Raw genomic sequence first — 8,721 nt, forward strand, 5'->3', positions numbered from 1 at the left:
AATGGTTATAATAACTTAGAGATTAACGCATGAAACGGCGTAAAAATTAACTGTGTGAGAAAGCGATTTTTGACTCAGATTTTTTTTATGTTTAAAAATTCTAAACATGAACAATATTTTTGTTCTTAACTCAATAAAATCTTTTTTCGAAAATTTACATTCATAAAACATATCATTAGTAGATCAATAGATATTTAAGTATAACAGATCTTTCTTACAGAGATTTTTGATGTTTTTAATACATTAAGTGTCAAAAAATATATTTACGAAGAAGGCGGTTTCCAACTCCAAGGAAAAATCTTAACAACTCCTACATCAAACGATGTTTTTTTTTAATTTCTCAAATAACAGAAATCTTTTTACGAAAGTTTGCTCCAATGCTTATCACAAGTAAAAAAAAAAAAACAGCTTAATAATATTAATCTCAAACATACAAAACGACATTGTTTTTTTTTTTCTTTTTGAGAAAGTGGTTTCCGACAGCGAATCAGAAAATATTCTCTTCATAAGTAATGTTCATTTTTATCTCTCAAAACATAAAATGTTTTTTTTAAGCTTAGTTTGCTAAATTACTTTTTAAGTGCATAAGCATATATTTTTGCGAGTATAATAATATTCATCTTTTACAGAAGAAGTAACGAAATATTTTTGGGTGTAAACAGTCAACGATTTCAAGTCTAAAAAGTTCAAATCCCCTACATAAAACATTTTTTCCTATCTCTAATCAATGAAGCCTTTTTTTTTTCAGAAGCTTTACTTGCTAAAATACATCATTACAAGGCTTCTGTTATTTCCTTCAATATTTATTTTCCTTTTAGCTAAACAGATTTTCAACTATTTATTTCTATTAGAACAAAAGTATAAAAGAACATTGTTTCAATAGAATTTTCCTGGTTAAAAGAACACCACTTAAAGTGTTAACTTTACAAAAGCTTTTATTCTATACAATGAGTAGAGGAAATACATGTGTCTTAATAAGGGGAAATATTATTAAGACCTAGAGAAAATAACGAAGCAGAAAAAAAATCTTTTGCGAAATTTTTTTTTCTATTGTTTCTTTTTAGGAGAACTAAAAAGTTCCATCGCTTGGGAAAAATAAAAAAAAAGAGGTAAACATGGCGGCTTTAATTCCAATCATTATCCCATCACTTTGAAAAGGATTAGAAAAGAGTGAAAATATTCTTAGCACACGCAATGTTATCATCTGCAAAAGCATTTCGTTTTGAATGAAGGCATAGAAAATGCGAAGAATTTACTTTAAGAATTACGTTTACGGATTATCGAGGAATTTCTTGAAAGGAAATGTTGAAAATAAATACCAACTTTAAGTTAGACAAATATTTCTTATTTAAAAACATTAAAACACAAGTAGTTTGGAAGTTTCTTTTAATGAACTTATCTATAGAACAATTTCTAAAATTCTTAAAGTAAATTCCGTATTTTTCTTTTTTCATTTAAACATAAGTTTGTTAATATGTAATGTATGTAGAATACATATGAAGTTAAAAAATTTATCAAAATATTCTAACAATTTAACTAGTGACTAGCATAAATATAATTAATAGTAAAAATAATAAATCTTTTTACTGTTCAAAAATTTATTTTTGTTTAGTAACCCCGGATATTTTGCAAAAAATTATTTTAGGAATACATTTAATGGGTATCTTTGTCATCAATACAAGTGGGCTAAATCGCCTTACCTTGACAAACTTTGCAGCTAAAGACTATCATTTGAACACCATAAATCAATTCTGTAAGCCCTCCCATGCATAAATTCCAATTTAGCATCTAAAATATTCAAAGTGGTAGTAAATTTTACACTCCATTAATTGATTTTTGATTTGAAAATATTTGATAAACAAGGAGTTTTTGAAAAACAAAACATGTAAGCAAACTTAACATAGATAAAATACCTGATTCTCTTGTGGCAAAATTCTGATTACTTTAACTGTTATTTCAATAATATTTTAAGTAGTAAGTTAACATCTATAGTCCCTCGTGTCTAAAAATTACTTTCATTTTTCCAACTCAAGAAGAAGTATACGGATTAAGTTCACGTTCATTAAGTACACGTGCATGTAACACACGGAGTTAAAAACTGGTCAAGGTAACCCCAGTTGAAAGTATTGAAGTTACTATGAATTGAAAGAATTGAAGACTATTATAAAAGAATTTGATACGTATTTGAAATGTTTTTTATTATGGTTTCATTGAAATAAGTTTAGGCATTTGACTGAGTAAGATTTAAAAATAAAAAATAAATAATTAAGTGCAATCGACCATTTGGTTTTGTAGAAACTGAACGACACGCGTCTGATACTTTATTACTAGAATTTTGCTTCAAGTATATTTGAAGCAAAATTCTAGTTGAAAACAAAATCAATTAAATAACAAAAATAAAAGTCGTATCTACAAGAATAAAAGTTGTTGTTTAAGAATTTCATTGGGAGAATAAAAGAGTTTAAGATGTTTAGTTGCACTACATATTGTTTCTAATTCATCTTTAAAACTTTAACATGCTATATAACCTACTACATTGGATCCGCAAAATTCCAACAGTTTCTTTTTTAAATTTTCAAAAGTTTAAAGTGTGAGAAAAAAGTCAATTTTTGGGCACAGGACTTAATTTTCTCCCAATTCATATCTGCTTAGGTAATTTAAACTAAAACCCTCATTCATATAAATGTGATAAAGCTCTTATCTGGACTTGTGCACAGTTAAGGAATGAATATATGCATAAGAATTCAATTTTCTTTACCAGTTCCCCTTTCGTTGGACGAAAATTTTCGTGCAAAACTTGGTTTAATCACTCTTCACCGGACAACTAGAACGAGGTAAGTTTTTGTGGTTAAAATTCTATTTTTAAGCGTATTATACCAATAACAAGTGACTCCTTCAGCTATAGTACCTTTTCCATCGATAGCACAAATGTCACAAGCAGTTTTTTGCTGCCTAAGAACCTCGATAAAAGGAAGGAACGAAAATGCTCATTTTTTTAAACTTAACATTTAATTTTAATGATCTAAATATTAACTCACATAAAAAATTATAGATTCCAGTAGAACAAAACATCCTCTCTTGAATGATCTAAAACCTTATGCGAAAAACATTTAATTACATGCCAATAGTCTAAGTTTAAAAAAAAACGGCAGGAACTTAATTGCTAACACAATAAAAAAGATACAGATATGTTCAGTTGTTTTCACGTCTTAGTAAAGCTTTGTCCATGAGTCAAATTAACTCTGTTTTCACAAAATTTACAATTTTTTGTTCCCACAAATTATTATCATTAAATGAGGTTCTTTATTAAGATTTTATTTTATTTTATAACTGTCGTTAAACAGCCTACCCAATTTTGTGTCTACGACTATCAATGTTCAACTCCACATATTGCAATTTTGCACTCAATATTGAAGACTATGGATCAAGTGTTGGGAAAAATTTTGGATTTTTTGAGGGTGGAGGACTTTTTGATGGAACTAAGCCGCATTTGCGTTGCTGAGAGAGGAAATCCTCTCACGGTAAGCCTGGTTCAAGGGACTAACCCATGATCCGCAATTTACTTCAGCATTGTGGTCAGTGCGAGTCTAGTCAACACCTCCTAGAAAAGAGCAGGCCTCAGCACGAGTTACCATAAATATCCTTTAGTAGTTCAAACGTGATGACATATTTTGTATGTTCAACCACTGCGCAGCTTAGTACCCCTAACGTAATGAGATCTTTCTTATTTTTTATCTACTGCGCAGTTAACTTCGTCACATCGGACTACTAAATTGATCCGTGCTGAGGCCTTCCTTCTTCTAAGAGGTGTTGGTCAAGTACGGAATTCGTATCGATAAGCCTCGCTGGAATTTGAACTCGGTGCACCTCATTGGGAGGCGAGCGCTCTATCACCAGAGTCACTACGGCTTCTTTAATAATATTTGAGATAGGATCGAAAATCGCTATTGAAAATATAAACAGTTCAATAGATATGTCAGGACTTTGGCAATTGTTTTAATATTTAAAACGCCAATGATTTGTTGAAGGGCCCCTGTTCTATCAAGAGATAATAACCAATTTTTTACTCCCATTATAACTTTAACTGTTCAAGACAAGAACAAACAACAGGTTTTATTCATCAATGTGGAAACATAACTTTAAAATCATTCTTTTTATGTTTAGCAAACTATAAAATAGAAATAATTTTTTATATTAATTTTAACATTTTCATGTTACTTAAGTTTTAGTTGATAAATATATACTTGCAGTTATGTATGCTATAATATATGTGTAAGAAACATTACTCTATAGATCAAATTAACTTATTAATGTATTATTAATAAGTTAATTTGATCAATAATGAATGTATTTTCGAACTTTTTTATGCGCTTTAACGACATTTGTGAGTATTATTTTAAAGAATATAAGATGTTACAACAAAAAGTACAATTAATTTAAAATAGTAATAAAATACTGCAATGGATATCATTCGATTAATTTCATGGGCAATTGAAACTTGAATCATTATGTCAAAAATTGCTAGTTTATTTTCTTTTCTCAGAGAGTTTTATTTTTTTGTAAAAGTGTAAATGCTCGATTCTTTCCTTTCATTGATATAAAGGTTGATTTATCCTTACGGGACATGATCAGTATAGATGTTATTGCATCCAAAACAAAATTATCCAGAAGAAAAATCATTTTTAAAATAAACGAAGTGGGAAAAAATATGAAATGTTACACTTCTTTTTACCTCTCTTAACAATAAAAAATACCTGACTCTTCCTCTTCAAGTGTGACTGTTTAAATACAACTCATAAAATATTGAGAAAAAAATGAAAATTTTTCACCACCACTTTTAATATAAAAATTAAGTTATATGATATTTTTTCCGCTTTAATTGATCTTATATTTAGCTCCGTCATTTTTTCAAACAAATTCTGGACAGTTTTTTGTTAATCTACTGTAAAATTATTCTTTTCCTAACTGCCAATTTTCAATTCTCAAGGTATGTCGAAAATGGATTATTTTTAAAGAATTGTTTCAAAATAGACAATAAAGAAAGCAAAGTTACGATAAGATTAATTTAAACATTTTCTTTGCAAATTCATATTTAAGAAATAATTAAAGAATATAAATATCAATTACTACCACTTCTTTTAAAGAAAAATTTAAATTACTAAAATATATAAGATGTTTAAATGTTTAATTTCGGATGACTTCCCACCTGGGTTTTATTCATTAAATGCTACGTTCGATAGAACTCGTAAGCATGATTACAACAAACGAGATTAATTGCTACTCTGGAATTAATAATTTTAATGATTCACGTTAAGTTAACAAATATATAAAGAAAAGATGATTTTATTTACCACTTCTCTCAGCTCTTTCACTGAAGTAAAGCTGTGTAATTTTCAAATTTGACGGTAAGAAGAAAAATCACTGTTTCAGATAGTTTTGTGTAAATTTCAAATAGCAATTTATAAGAAATTTATCTTATTTACCCATTAATGAAAGGCATTCTGGCCACTTTATTTAAATTAATTTTCCAGCACGCCATGAGTAAAAGTTGAAAATTGTACCAAATTATTAAATAAGCAGGAAATTTTTATAAGAAGCTAAATTAAATTTTTTAAACAAAAATATTTAGTCATGAGGTTGAGGAGCAAAATAAAACAAATATAAGCAAAACAGTTTAAGGAAGAAATCGTATTTCTGTGAAAATTAAAGCAACATTATATATATATATATATGTCTTAAATAATAATTTAAACAGTGTTAAATAGTTAGTTATATCGCACCCAGGCAAGAAAAGTGATACAAGTTTGTATCAGTTTTGTGTCTATTTCAAAATAAGTGTTATAGTATTCTTTATGTTGATTTTTCTCAAATGCTGCATTTTATAGTTATGGGTGCGATATGTTAAGTATTTATTTCGAATATATTTTTATATTCATAGAAATTAAAATATAGTTAAGAAGCAATTATTTAGATTTATTTTTGATCCTATCTAAAATGGCTGAAAAGATTTTGAACATAAACGGTGCTATGCTGTCGCCTACAGTCATACCAATTATTGGTGACGGGGCTTGCCTTTTTCCAGCAATAGCATATACAGCAGAACCTCAGTTTTACGTTGTCCGTTTCGTATGTTATCCCCTTTTTCACATCATTTCTGATAATCCGTGAAAATTGCTTATACCGATATTCTTGATTTTACCTATTGAAGGCAGTTCCGCTTAATATATTTTTCTAACAGATCAAATGTCCTTGCATCAGAAAGGTCCTGGGTTCTAATCCCGAGCAAGGCTTGGATGTTTCGTTCTCTCTCTCTCTCTGTTCTATGTCCTTTCTCCTTTGTGTGTGAATGTGACCCGCCCTATAAACGGTTGTGGTTGTGTGAATGGCGTGGCAGAAGTGGAATTCCTGCCCGTAGATGGCGCCACTGAAAAACAGGAACAATCGCACCCCCACTGCCTAAACAGGCATATGACAAAAAANAAAAAAAAAAAAAAAACAGCGAAATAATTTTTTTTTCTCAAGAAAGCTATCACAAACTTTTTCTGGGTTCTTTCTTTTTTTCTTTTCCTTTCTTTTTTATTGAAAAAAAGAAGAAAGACTTTTTTAATAATGTTTGAAGATGTTCTCTGACATTCTTTCTATCTTATTGCTCTTTTTTCCCTGTTAAAGGGGATTTTTTCCCCCTAGAGTCAAAACCGAAGGGTGATAGGAAGGACGAAGCACAGGAAGGGCATTTAAGAGAAGTATAGGAGCTTAAATTGTAAAATTTGCGGGTGGAATTTTTCCAGAATATTTCAAACTTTGAAATTTGGACTTTGAATAATTAAATCATATTAAGAACGTTACACTAAACAACTGGTTGAGTTATCATTTCTTCTTCTCGACATTTACGGTTCTTGAATCAAAGAACACTTTTGAATATGGATAAGAAATTCAAACCATTATCCGAAAAATAGAAAAAAAACTGGAAGTACAGCCATTCCACGCATACCCCATTTTCAGGAGTCTGCCATTATCAAGATTCAATTACATCTTAACATATATATTTTCTTGTGAAAGTTCGCTGCACATGTATACTGTTAAACAATTACATATTTAATCTAATTTATAGCACAAGCTTAAATCAAACGAGCACACGCCAATCGGTTAAAACCTTTCCCACAAAATGTAAAACCACATTGATTTTTAATAAGTTCAGAAAATGTGATAATGTGGCCTTTAGTAGCGTGGGAAATCAACTAATTACATGTAACTAAAGACTATAGATATTTTAATACTGCCTTAATATCATTATTCTTTATTTTGAAATGTCTCTGTTGTAAAGGATTGCATCCTGAAAAGAATATTTATGTTTTTCCATCAAATTTTTATTGATTCTCTAATTCTATTATATATATATATTTACAATTTAATAAATAAATACAAAAATAACGAAAATCAAAGAAAAAGCAAAGAAATAAAATTCCACGTAGCGGTAGCGCCAAGCTACTAATTTCGCAGCTTGAAGATTATTTTAAGAAAATATTTTTCCAGCCCCCTGACGATGCTACCATAATATATACATGTAATCGTATTGAAATTGTTTTATCTTTTAACGTTTTTTCTTTTTAACGGGTATTAATAAGACCCGGCTATAGCACTTAAATCTTATACACTTTTGTTAGTAGTGGAACTTATAAGTGTTTGAATATGGATTAATTTTTAGAGTAACAGTGAAAAACATTAGTTGCATACCTCTGTTAAACGGAATGAATCCAAAAACATCCATGACAAGAGATAATCAGAAAACATCCTTTTTCAAAACGTGATCCAAGAACGTGTTTTGGGGAGAGAGAGAAGATGAAGATGTGTACTCCGCAGCAATTCATCATCTGTTCACTCCACCAAATCCTCTCAACCACATCCAGGTGAGTGCACTATAACTGCCACTAACAAACGGAGGTAAGGTTACATGTGTTGGCGATATTATTGCCTCGCACTTCTTTATTAATGTGTCGCCAAATGATTAGTGATTGCTATGAATAAATAGTTACAGTTTATTAAGCTACATTTTGATTACTATCTCGCGATTACAAGCTTTTCACAATTTTAAAAAAACTTTATTTATTCCGTGTTTTTTTTGTATCAAATGTAGAGATATAATGCGATCAATTTTTTATAAATTCTTTCGTAAAATATTTACTAATGCTTTAAATATATCTGATATTTCTTTTAAACATTAAACTTTCATCTGCATTTTGAATTGATAGGCTAAGTTGAATGTATACTTTTTTTTAACAAAAAAATATTGTTTTTCCTATATTAGTTCCATGATATAGGACTACAACCAGGTTAATGCACTATAACTGTTACTAACAAATGGATGTTGAAAAAAAGTAAATCAAATTATAATGAAACTAATTTTAACCCATAACTACATTCTTGGATTATTTGAAAAATGTTTTAACTAGATTAGGTCACATGAGCATTAAATTAAGAACTGAGCTAAAATCTAGCTATGTAAAAAACTGTTTTTAATATGTATTTAATATTAAAAAAATATTAATGAGACCAGAACTTGACTTTAATTTTATAGAGTAATTTGAACAATTAATATCAAGTGTCAACCCAGACAGAGGTGATATTTATAATGTGGACGAACCACTTAGAGCAGAGGTCGCCAAAGTGGTTTATATAGACCCCAGGGGTCTATTTAACAAAAGTAGGGGTCGATTGGGGGTC

At 29.3% G+C, this 8,721-nt stretch overlaps 1 protein-coding gene across 1 annotated transcript in view; it reads right to left on the bottom strand.

Annotated features, from left to right (window-relative positions):
* LOC107457501 (serine-rich adhesin for platelets) overlaps positions 1 to 7,924 on the bottom strand; it is a 53,719-nt gene extending 45,795 nt beyond the window's left edge. Inside the window, exon 1 of the mRNA XM_071186632.1 lies at positions 7,735 to 7,924. The gene's annotated coding sequence lies outside the window, so the exon portion shown is untranslated. The remainder of the gene's footprint in view (positions 1 to 7,734) is intronic.
* Positions 7,925 to 8,721: the final 797 nt, after the last annotated feature.

The sequence above is a fragment of the Parasteatoda tepidariorum genome, chromosome 10 (assembly GCF_043381705.1).
Source record: "Parasteatoda tepidariorum isolate YZ-2023 chromosome 10, CAS_Ptep_4.0, whole genome shotgun sequence".
Taxonomy (NCBI): Eukaryota; Metazoa; Arthropoda; class Arachnida; order Araneae; family Theridiidae; genus Parasteatoda; species Parasteatoda tepidariorum.